General features: G+C 36.5%; 1 long non-coding RNA gene across 2 annotated transcripts in view; it reads left to right on the top strand.

The window, feature by feature from the left end:
• LOC127558994 (uncharacterized) overlaps window positions 1-12703 on the top strand; it is a 35431-nt gene that overhangs the window by 16114 nt on the left and 6614 nt on the right. Inside the window, exon 3 of one of the 2 annotated variants that reach the window (XR_007953051.1) lies at window positions 10550-12673. The exons of the other annotated variant lie outside the window; for it this stretch is intronic. This is a non-coding gene — a long non-coding RNA (uncharacterized LOC127558994). Of the gene's footprint in view, window positions 1-10549; window positions 12674-12703 lie in introns of those variants that run through there. 2 annotated transcript variants of the gene reach the window in all.

Below are 12703 nucleotides of genomic sequence, written 5' to 3'. Positions count from 1 at the left end.
TAGACAGAAAGCATATGATTTATTGAACAAATAAAGAGAGGTAGTAGCCAATAGCAATATCAATTCAGAATTGAAATTTGTTTATTAAATCTTATGAAGGGCATGATGTCCTTCTGACAAAAATCCCCCCAAATCCTTCTGCCTGAAGGCATTATGCAGATGGCATCAAATCCAAAGGCTCCTCAAAGATATCTGTAATCACACAAAAGAATTTAACCTGATTATTCATGGAATGAAGACCAAGCAAATGAAAAATATCAATTTCCCTAATTATAACAAAATGGACAATCTATAGAATTTGTTTATCAACATCTATATATGGACCAGATAAATGGGCAATGACAGAACTAGAGTTATATAGGAGGAGAAAGCAATCTGAATTGTTTTTAAGAACTCCTTTAGTCACCCCCCCCCCAAACTTCTTTTAGAAACAAAGGCTTACATTTTTAATACTAGTGTGGGACAGTAGCAACCACAAAAACAATCAAGGTGAGAAAAGGAATTTGTTATGAAATCAAGAGAAAGGGCAACTCCTAACAGACAAGGTGTCAATAAAAGAGAGCAAAGTACAAACCGCAAAAAAAAAAAAAAAAAAAAAAAAAAAAAAAAAAAAAATTAAATAGACCAGAAGCTCCCATCCATCCTGAACACTCTAAACATGGAAGTCTATTCCAGAAACAAAAGAATGTTAGTAAATAAGAAACTCAACTTAAATTTCCCTAGAGAACTACTCTACAAGCTGATACTCTTGGATGAGAGAATTCTGTTACTTGAATTCCCAAAGCCAGCATTGTCTTTAAAAGAAGTACTTAAATGATGCTGAGGTGATGGGTAACAGGAGAAATGTTCTTCCAAGACAACAGAGCACCTGCAACTTTATTTTTTTTTTTTTTAACTATAGCTCAACTTATTATTGTAAAGTCTCAAGGCCATATTCCCATTCTTCATTCAGTTTATCCCACACATATCAGTATTCTACTGATGCTATGGGACTGTTAGAAATGGAATCCTGCAGCCTCTGGAAAATTCAGAATGAGTATTACCTAAAAGACAATCACTCACATTGTTACCTGTAACACATGACCAATGAGGAGTGTCGGAGAAGAAGAATAGTAAAGTATATCATCAGATAAACAAATGATAGGATAAAAAGATTAGCTCGTCAAGTGGCCAGCACGAGACAATTGAAGCCCTCCATTGGTATGCTCTCAGACAGAGTTTGGAAGCTCCAGCACATTAGGTAAACTCTTTATGAAGATGGGAGAGGGGGGAATGAAATGGGAAGCCACAGATAAGAGATGGGAAGGATAGGAAACACTCAGCCTCATTGGAGAGAACAGCCAGATCACTGAAATCACAGATACATGTGAGCCTGCACCAGCACAGACACATACACAAACACATACACACAGACTCAGTTTTATGTTTCCATTTTTTAGTTTTATTTTTACTTAGGGAATGAATATAGGTTTCAAGTAGAGATTTGTGTGCTCTTTTATTTCTTTGTTTATGTAATATTTCCTAAACAGATTTCTTCTTGGGGGAGCTAATGATCACATGCTTCATTTCCCACTGGCATTAATTGTTCTTCATTAATTAAAACACCCCCTTAGCCCTGACAATATCCAGCTTGTAGATGAGACTACAGGGAGATACTTTTCAGAGGTATGAGAAGGGTCACCAGGGCAGCATGGATCATGCTTTATTTATGACTTCCCCCATCGTCCATGTTGAGCTCAAATTCTCTTAGCAGTCTGAGTGTCTGGAAGCTATTTTTATTTAGATATCTGGTGAGGATTGTTTGTTTGGCAACTGCAGAGACAAAGCAGAATGTTAAAAGTTATTCGAGGGAAAATTTAGAGGGACCCAAGCAATTCTGCAAGTCTAGAAAAAAAAAATATTCCAATTAAAAAGTTTGCCTGCTTATGCTCCCCAAGGAAATATTCAAGCAATAAAATGATAAAATAGGTACTTAATTATTTGATCTCACATAAGACCTCATAGTTGCATTCTTTTCCAGGGAGAGAGGAAGGGTCACAGTTTAAATAATACCAACACAAAAGAATTTAAACATAGGCAGATTTTGGAGGACACAAATGATAGTCAACTAGCTGGGGCCTCAATAGGGTTTTCTAAAGTTATTCAGTACAAACATTTCCTGTTTTCAGACATTTTGCTCTTAAGACTTGAATCACTTGATTCTGGTCTAGCTTCCTGACTCTATTATTCCTCTTGTGGAATTCTTACTTTATCCAAAGAATAATTTAACAATTTTTTTTTTTTTCTCTGTTCTCTGGAATTGATCCACATCATGCTGGGACCATATTCCTTCTATCACCATCATGTCCCCCAACTTTCTTCTGGCCCCCATAATCCCTCTAACCCCTTCCCTAATATAAGAGATTAGCCTTTTATGTGTATGTCCTGTGTCCTTTGGCAGTCTGATGAGGTCTATGGCTCCATTCCCAGAATAATGTTTTTAAATGCACAAAATAAAATACACTGGATCACAAAGCAAACTTGTGATTTTTAAAACTTAGTTGTCTAAACATTAAACAAGTTTACAGACCCAAGACTCGAGGATTCTTCATTTTCTAGAACATCCAATTCTAGAAGAGTAAAATACAGTAGAATACTGTAGAAAAACTAGGGGATAGAGAAGAGATTTCAAACCTTCAAGTTGGCATGAAATCCTGACACTTGGAGTGGGGGTGCTGTTATTATTCTTCTGAGGTAGTTTGTTCAGGAGTGTCCAACTCTCTATGACCCCATTTGGGGTTCTCTTGGCAGAGATACTGGAGTGGTTTGCCATTTCCTTCTCCAGATCATTTTACAGATGAGGAAACTGAGGCAAACAGAAAATGACTTTCCCATGATCACACAGGTAATAACTGAGACCAGATTTGAACTCAGAAAGATGAGTCTCCCTAATTCCAGGCCCTTCACTCTATCGAGCTACCCCTAAGGTAGTTTGTTTCCCAAAACTCCAGTCTGTCAAGAAGTCCGTTTGTAGTGGCCACTTTCACAGCCATGGTCATGGGCCAGCTCCCCTACACACCTTGTCCTAACTCAGTTGCACAGGTGAGGTTGGGGTCTGACAGATTGGGTTTGGGGTTATGGGGGGAAAGGAGAGAGAGAGAGAGAGAGAGACAGAAAGAGAGAGAGAGAAAGAGAGAGAGAGAGAGAGAGAGAGAGAGAGAGAGAGACTTCAATGATTGCAGGCATGTACCAATAACTCTATGGACCTTTATGGGACCGCTGGGATTTCTTCTTGCTCTGGAGCTTTGGACCAAGCAACCTTCAGTGAGATTTTCCAAACATTTTTGGTAGTGAATATGGAAAGGAAATTTTTATTGACAAGAGAATGGGGAATTTGAGCCTTCATTAAAGTTGGGTGCATGAATGTAGGCAATGGAAGGGAAGGGAGGAAAGGAATAATAAATTTACATAGTACCCACTATATACCCAGGTACTGTGCTAAGTGCATTACAAATATTATTTCACTTGATTGTCACAACAGCCCCATTTGGTATTTGCTTTATAATTGAGGAAACTGAGGTCAACAATGACATGCTCAAGCAAGCTTTTCAAGTTTCATTTGAACTCAGATCTTCCTCACTCTAGGTCTATTCATTATATCACCCACCTGCCCCTGGAAGGTACGGAATCCAATCAGAGAATACATATAGGGAAGGAACAGAAGCAAATAATTTGAGAAATTACAGGAGGGATTGGAAATTTGTAAACTGAAAACAAGAAGACTTAAAGTAAAGCAAAAGCTACCTAATATGTATCTCCAAATCTCATGTAGCATAGGGTGTTTTTCTGGATTCAAAGGCAGGAAAATGGTCTATAAAGTCTGATAAAGTAGGAAACACATATCATTCAAAATAATTTCTTTCTATGAAAGACAGTGTAGCAAATGATCTAATCTAAATTGAATTCTATAAAATTACAATGACCAAGGCTGACTTGAAAGAAAAAGAATGAGAGGATACCTTCCTCTCTTCTTTCCAGAGGTAGAGACATCAAATATAATTTCAAAATTTCTCAATGTTTTGGTTACTTTTACCAAATTGGGATTCTCTTTTTTTTTCCATTTTTTTTTAGTCTTCCATATATGAGATGCCTCTTTCTGTAAGAGACAGTGAAAGGCTACATGGGTGATATTAAAACAAAAAATCTTAATAAAAAATTGTCTTTGAAAAGAGCAAAAAAATAATGTGGCAAATTAAGCACAGAAAAAAGTTATTTTCTACTTACACCAGCTAACTCATTCTTTTATTTGGCATAAGTTTCTCTATTATTATCCCTATTTAAACATATTTTAGAGAGGCTTCTCTAATTTATATTCCAGTATTTTCTCTCTAATTTATACTTCCTCAAGAAGCATAGCAATTACAAAATAAGATAATTTGGCTTTTGAATATAAGAAGGAAGAAGGATGATAAGCATTCTTTTAAGGCCTGCTTAGTATTTCTATAGGCCAGAAGAAAGACTACTAAGTCTTATTAATGATTTGTAAAGTATTGAATAATTAGAACTTAATGAACTCCCTATGTCATCTGCATCCCTGGAGATTCCTATGATTACCTGGACTGATCCTGTCTCCAACCCCACAAAAAATCCACACTTTAAATGAATCAATTTATGGCACAAGTATATTTTAAAATATCTATACCACTTCCTTGGCACTTATAGCACATAACTTTTTATTTTAATTTATCAATGTCTTATCTACTCAATTCAATTGTAAGCTTGCAATGAGGCTAGCATCTACCAGAAGAATAAATAGACAAAACATTTATCAAGCACTTTGTGCCAGCAGGTAATTTTAAGAAAGAGAAGAGAGAGTGAGAGCAAGGAAGGAAGGGAGGAAGGGAGGGAGGAAGGAAGGAAGGAAGAAAGGAAGGGAGGGAGGGAAGAAAGAGAAGGAGAAGAAGAAGAAGAAAGAAAAAAGAAGAAAGGAAGAAGAAGAAAAGAAAGAAAACAAAAGACATTGAGCAAAACCAATAAATTTATTGAAAAACTATCTGAAAATATATACAATGATTTTTCTCCCAGCTTTGCTATGATATGATTAGGAAGTATCTTTTCATATCTCTTCTTTGGAGCCAACCACACAATTTATTGTCATTATTCATTTATTCCAGCCATGTACAATTCTTTGTGATCATTTTTGAGGTTTTCTTGGCAAAGATACTGGAGTGGTTTTCTATTTTCTTCTCCAGTTCATTTTTACAGATGAGATAACTGATGCAAGCAAGGTTAAGTGACTTATCCAAGATCGTATAGTCAATAAGTGTATGAAGAGAGATTTGAACTCAAATGAGTCTTCCTGATTCCAAGCTCCATCTACTGTGCTCTATCCACTGCTCCATCTAATAGGTGCCAATAAATGTGATGATTAATTTAAAAAATTTAAGACTATAATTTTCTCTTGTTAATATCCCTCTTTAAAATCAATTCAATTCAAAGACATTTTTTGAATACTCACTATATGCCAGACTCTGTGCAAAGTGCCAGGAACACAAAGATAAATAGTCCTGACTCTCAAAGAGCTTATAACCTACTGAGCAGAAATGTATACAGAAATAATACAAAATCACCATAAAGTGATTTTGGAGAGGGCAGGAGACTGGTACATTTTAGGGCTGGCAGAGAGGTGTTGCCATTCACAGCTCTTATCATTTTAGGAGCATTTTATATAGGAATGATGGATTGTACCTTGGTATATGAGTGTTGGTAAGTGCAGAGTTGGACTCTGAAGGGCAATGGGGAGAAAGGAAAAACCAGATGAGTGAAAATGTGTTAAATAGCATGAGCACACCTTGGCCACAAGGGTAAGTCACTTAATCTGTTTGCCTCAATTTCTTCAACCATAAAATGGAGATAATAACTAATACCTCTCAGGAATTTGTGAGGATCAAATGAGGTGATATTTGTAAAGCACTTAGCACAGAGTAGACACAACATAAATACTACCTATCATCATCATCATTATCATCATTGATGAGGAAAAAAAATAGAGAGAGAGAGAAAGAGAGACTAAGAGATGCTGGGTAGCTGCAGCCCCCAGAGTGTTGCTCTTGGTATTCTCCTTGGGTTACCCTTGGGGCAGGGAAGAGTTTAAAAGTGTTGATGTGAGACGAGGTAACTCCTCATGTTACTATGGACCCACAGACACAAACAGAGCACACTGAAGTAGGGGGAGCAAGAAACTATAAAGCAATCCAGTCTGGAATTGAGTATCTAAATTGTAGTAGTTGAGCTTGATTCCCTTATCCATATCCATTCCTAGAGCAAAAGGAATCCACCCAAAGTGACTTTAATGTGATGACTGCGTATTTAAAATCACCTGGAGTCAGGAATTCAGGTTAAAGGAAAAATCTTCAATCTTTATTCTTTTTGAGGTAAAGGGGGATTGCAATAGTAATATGGGCAGCTGCGACAAGAAACCAGCCAGCAGTCTTTCTTTCCACTTCCCTTACTACTCCCTTGCCTCCACCCACCAAAATCATCATTTCCTATACAACACATCAGGACTTGCACAAAGAGTGGGCTGGGGCTATTCTTTCTCCAAGCTTATATATTAATAGAGTATGGTCCAATTACTATTTAGCCTCACGGGCTTGGGACCTCAGTGCATCACTTGAGCCTCAGCCCATTACAGGTTAAGGTTTTTGTAATTTAAGCTTCCTATTATGACTCACAAACCCCAATAAGCCAAGAATTTAGAAAGAATCTACAGAGTAGATGTATCCCAAGGCTGTCTCAGGAAAGTCTGGACCAAAGACAATGAGGAGTTACCAAGTCCCGATAAAGCACATGAGATACATTCATGGAAGGAGACATTCATTCAGTCAGCTTATATTTAGTATCCATTATGTTCTAGATACTATGTTAGACATTGGGAGAAGCAAGACAAAAAAATGAAACAGTCCTGTCCCTCAAGGAATTTAAAATCTATGGGAAGGGGCGGGGAATAAATAATAAGTGGTACATAAGAGGAGAATGAAAAGTCTTTGTCCTTGAGAAGAGGTTTGAGAGAAGCTAGAGATTCTCAGGGGAAGCACAGAAGATTGAATGTCAGGAATGTACAGCAAGTAGACTATTTGGCTAGCACATACAGTGTGAACACGTCTCTCCAGGTTGATTTCCCATATATTAGCCCAGCAGGATTGTAAGGTGGAACACTGTTTGAGAATACAAGTCTGGCCTCAGGCACTTACTAGCTGCGTGACCTTTGCCTCAGTTTCCTTATCTGTAAAAATGAGCTGGAGAAGGAAATGGCAAATCACTCTAGTGATAAGAAAACTCCAAATGGGGTCACAGAGAGACAGGCTTAACTGACTCAACCACAAAAATAACAGCAAATATCAATCTAAGAGGATATACACAGAAAAATGCCCAAGTCAGAAATGAGTCCTGGAGAGCCTTAAAATGCAGCTACATTCTTCCTAGTCCCCAGAAATTCTACCTAGATCTAGGTAAGGGACCTTTTGTAAGGTCAATACAAGTAGTGGCCAGTCTTGGGATTTATCTGGGAATGTGCCAGGGCTAGTCTTTATAGGACAGCTGACAACTTGGCTCACAGGACTCAGCCTCCCCATCATTCCTAACTAGCCAGAGCACTACCCTTTAAACTACATTATCTCTACCTACTCTAGAAGTGGAGAGTGGTCTCTAAGACTTCAGTTGTACCTAAATATTTTAGGGAAAAAATAGTCTAGTAATTTGAAGTTTTTAAAGTACTTTATAAGCATTAACTTTGAGCCTTACAACAACTGTGTGTGAGGTAGGTAGAACAGGTATTGTTATTTCCATTTCCATATCGCCCCCATTTTGTAGATCAGAAAATCTAGGCTCAAATGAGATGTATATGACAAGCAGTAAGATTAATAGGTGGAATTTAAACCCATGTCTTCCTGAACTCCAGTTCTATCATACTACTTACCTTCCTTTCAAGGCAGATTATATAAGCTTTTCTCCCTGCTGTGTCTCATATTGAACTTGCAGAACACTGTAACTCTCAGCTTTTTTTTATGAAAACAGCTATCAAGTCATACCTTCTTCATAAAACTAAAATTTTAACAGTGATTTGTAAAAAAAAAAAAAAAAAAAAAAATTCACAAGTAGTACTTCACATTTGTTTCTACTGAATTTTATCTTATTATAAGTAACTTTTTTTTTGCCATCTCGAGACCATTTTGGACCCTAAATCTGTCATCTGATGTATTAGTTATCCCTCCCAGCTTCCAGACATCTGTAAAACTGACAAGCATCTAGCACGAATGCCTTAAGCAATAAACCCTTTATAAATGTTTGGCTGAATTGAATTGAATGAATCTTTGCCATCACCCAAGTCATTGATAAAAATGTTAAATGGGCCAAGATCAAGAACAGATGACTGGAACACTTCCCTACAGACCTCTTTCCAAGTTGACACCTACTCATTAATGGCTAATCTTAGTGTTCCACCATTTAACCAGTTCCAAGTTCACCTAAATATATTCCCATCTACCCTAGTTTGTAGCTGTATGCATTGTTCACTAAGATAACATAAGAAACTATCAAACACTTTGCTGAAATCTTTCCAATATTATAAATTGAAAATATAGTATTCACACAGCATTTTATTAATCCATATAGTATGTCAAAAAAAGAGGGAGAAGGGGGCAATACAATTCATCTGGCATGAATTATTCTTGAAGAATCTAAGCTCATTCTTAGTCACCATCCTTTTCTCTTGGTTCACAAATCATCTCTTTATTTATCCTAGAATTTTTCCAGCAAAGTAAATTTCATTGATCTATAGTTTATAAAACACATTCTCTTCTCTCTCCCCCCCTTTTTTTTTTTAGTAAACGGTACTGCACTGACCTTTCTCTGACTCTACAATACCTTTCCCATTTTCTACAATCTTTTCTTTTAAATTACTCACTGCAGGTCAGCAATCACATTTGCCAGTTCTTTAGTACTTTGGGATATAGTTCGACTGAACCTGTATTCAGTATTCATCACCAGCCACGGCTCAGTCCATCTGAGCTTACCTGAAGCTAAAACTATTTTTAGAGGATTCTACCACAGTATTGTTGTCTATTCATCCTCTGTCACGAGTCTCCATTCTAGCTTCCTTGTGTATCTCCTTTCTCCCCAGAATTATCCATCCCCCTGCTAGCAGCTTTCTCAACCTGGAGATACCTTGTCACTGAATCTGTCTTCTGTTTGGGGAGTCCTTGCCCTGGACCACAATTTTACAAGGGTCCATGCCATGCTTAGAACAGCTGGGGGGAAATGGATGGAAAGCTACATCTGAAGTCAGGGTCCAAAGGCCTCAGACCCTACCTAGCTGTGTAACCCTGAGCAAGTCACTTAGCCCTGTTTGCCTCAGTTTCCTATTATGCAAAATGAACTAGGGAAGGAAATTGTAAACTACCCTAGTATCTTTGCCAAGAAAACCCTAAAGTCTAAAAAGCCTGAAACAACTGAACAACAAATTCCACACTCACTTTGCTCTCAATTCTACTTATTTTCCAGATTTCTTCACCTCTTTGACCCCTCACAGCTTTTTCCCTCCTCCCTTTCCAGTTCTCCTTTAAGTGTTGTCTCCTCCATTAACAAGTAAGCTCTTGACTTTTAGAAAATGTTTAGCATAGCTTCACATAGGACTTCTCAATAGGAGGGTGTGGGGAGGAAGAGAGAGAATCTGGGATTCAAAATTTTAAAGACAAATGTAAAAGAAAAAATTTTGCATGTAACCAGGGAAAATTATATACATACATACATACATATATTTAAATTAAATTAAATTAGAAAGTAAGCTCTTTGAGGGCAGGGACTATGATTTTTGGTAATAGTTGTATCTTCAGTGTTCAGCAAAGTGTTCACATAGTGAGCCCTTAATAAATACTTTATCTCTATTTATATCTTTTTTTACAAATTTAAGTTACTTAGCAAGCTTCCTGGGCTGCTTTTTTTTCTCTCAGTAGAATTATTTTTAATTGTAGTTCAGTTTCAATCTTGAGAGTTGCCTGACTTCTTGGGTCCACTCACCTTATAGAATCATAAGATTTTTACTTTCCTCTGAACCCTTTGAAATCTGTTCCTTTAAAATTTAGGGCATATTGGACTTTGCTCATATTTTGTTACCTCTATCACAGCTTCTGTTTGAGCAACCAGCTCCTTCTTCATAATCAAAATTAGATCCAGAATAGGTATTTCCTTCCATGCTTTTTCTACCTTTTTGAAGTGTAAATAATCATTAAAAAGGTTTTTTTTATTGTTTATTAAGCATGTTTTTATGTGTTTGAATAAGCATTTTTCCAATATTATATATACTTATGAGCAGCCTCAGCCACTTAATAATAACTCTATGACTCTAGCAAATGACTTGACTCTGTCTCCATTTCCTCATCTATAAAACAGGGATAAAATTGTGCTTTGCAAATATTCAAGTGCTATATAAAGACCAGCTATTATTGACAATAGGAGCATATTGCTATAATGTTGTAACTTTTGTTTTTCCCTTTATTGTTCTTTGCTACAGAGTCCTCCACCCTTGAAGTCTTGGATTTCATTATGTGAATATATTTAATATACAATGAATATACAACAAATATACAACATACTATTCTGGCCCCTTAATCTATTCTTTATTTTTTTTCTTTTGAAAGAAATATACTTTTCATAGTCATATTCTAACAATGAAACTCAGCCTACCATGCCTCAGAGATACCTACTAGGATGAATTTATGTCCTTGCATTAAGATTTCTAGTTCACTTGGTTTTATTACCTGTACTTTGTGCATTTGGGTATAGACATCTGAGCTCTTTGGTTTTATTATTGATTCCATTCTGTGAATTACTGGGCCTCCCTAATGTTATTCTTATTCGTGTATTGTAGCTGCTTCTCTCTATGGTAGCTGGATTGGCAGATATATGTAAGCAGTCTTGCCCTTTTCCTTCCCCTCTGGTTTCTGTCTAGAACCCTCTTAATGAGATTTGCATGCAGCCAATTCTGTTCTTACCAGTCCTCATTAGGCACACTCCATTCCTGGTCAAAAGCCCATACTCCCTTCGTTTTAAGCCATCATTCAGGTTCTTTTCCCAGATTTCTTCTTAACAAGCTGCTCATTTTCCCAATCCACCTTTCTCTTCCAAAGCCCCTGCCTCCAGTGGGCAGCAGTGATTAAGAACCTGTGCCCCTCCAAGATCTTCAGTTTCTCACCCAGAACTTCAGAATTTTGAGCAACTGTTCCTATGATCTTCCTGGAGCTCTTCTTTGCTCCCATCTGAATGATAAGAACTGGATGGCCATCCACAAGTTTAACAAGTCTCAAGAGTCCCAGTTACATGTCCTGGAAAAACAACAAATTTTTTTTTATTATTTATGTCATACTGACAAATAACTGCCTCAGAGCCCCCCAACAGGGAGTCATCTACCCCTTTAATCTAGGTTCTAAATTTCTTTCACTATATATTAATATTACATTTTCTGGGATTTGGGGAGGGCCTCAGATCATGAGGCTGGCTTATCCTAAATTGGTAATAAAAAGTGTAAGTCTTTTTTTCCAATGAAATACTGCTAAAAACTGCTTTTGCCCTTTCTATTCATGTGCAGCTAATTGTTTTTTTAACCTAAAATACAAAACTTTATATCTACCTCTATTAAATTTCAACTTATTGTTTATACCCATTTTTCCAGCCTGATAATGTTTTTTTCTTTACCCTGTCATCCAGAATAATTGGAAATGATATACATACATCATATATTTTCACCTAATTTCTGTGTTCTTCAACATTGATCTCTAGAATTCTTTTCAATTCTGAATCTATGATTCTATGAACCCATATATACTTGAATTTTTTCTCTACATTAACTACATTAACATTAGACCTGAGACCTAAAATATTCATGTATGTACTGGTCCTTTAGAGAATTATTATGTAAGTAGGAAAACAAGACCAACAAAGTGCTAAATTTGGAGCCCTAGGAAAAAAGAACACTAGAGTAAGAAATGAGAAATCAGAGAAATATCTGTGTTTGTGTCTGTGCATATGATGACTAAGGTAAAGATTGAATATAAATGAGAATTAAGTCCAGGTCAAAGCATCTAGGGAATCCAAGTCAGAGACAGAGCAGATAAATAATTGCAGTAACACTGTCTAAGATGAATTGTCCACCAATGGTTTTTTGGTGGGTGCAGGATACTTTCAACCATGATCACTTGTCTTGAAAGAACTGACATCCCAACTGATTTGAGATAGGATGCCATCCTCATCCCACCTACCCTTATTCATCATCAAGTCTGTCTAATTCATCATCAAGTCCTATTCAATTTTTTTATAGTATTGTTCATCCTTCATTTTTCAAAGAGGTCCAATGACAGAATGAGATGATGTCTTGACTTATGCATACATTGGATTTAACTGAAGCAGAGTTGCACAAAGTCATCATAATTGTACATATATACCTATTTAAATGGTGTTTAATGATAACCTCTCTAGGATGGGATAGGGGAGCTGAGGGAAGAAAAAAAAAGTACAAAATAATTATTATATTTGAAATTTTATATTATATTTGAAAGGAATAGCAGCAAATTGTGTATGGTAGACTTGCAGTTTTGTGTAATCTCTTTATTGTACTGTTATCTTTTTATTGTACTATTATGAAAATGCTTGTTTTATTCCATAAATTAAA

The sequence above is a fragment of the Antechinus flavipes genome, chromosome 1, assembly GCF_016432865.1.
Source record: "Antechinus flavipes isolate AdamAnt ecotype Samford, QLD, Australia chromosome 1, AdamAnt_v2, whole genome shotgun sequence".
Taxonomy (NCBI): Eukaryota; Metazoa; Chordata; class Mammalia; order Dasyuromorphia; family Dasyuridae; genus Antechinus; species Antechinus flavipes.
Note: the sequence above shows the minus strand (reverse complement) of the source record. Positions and strands in the feature narration are given on the sequence as shown.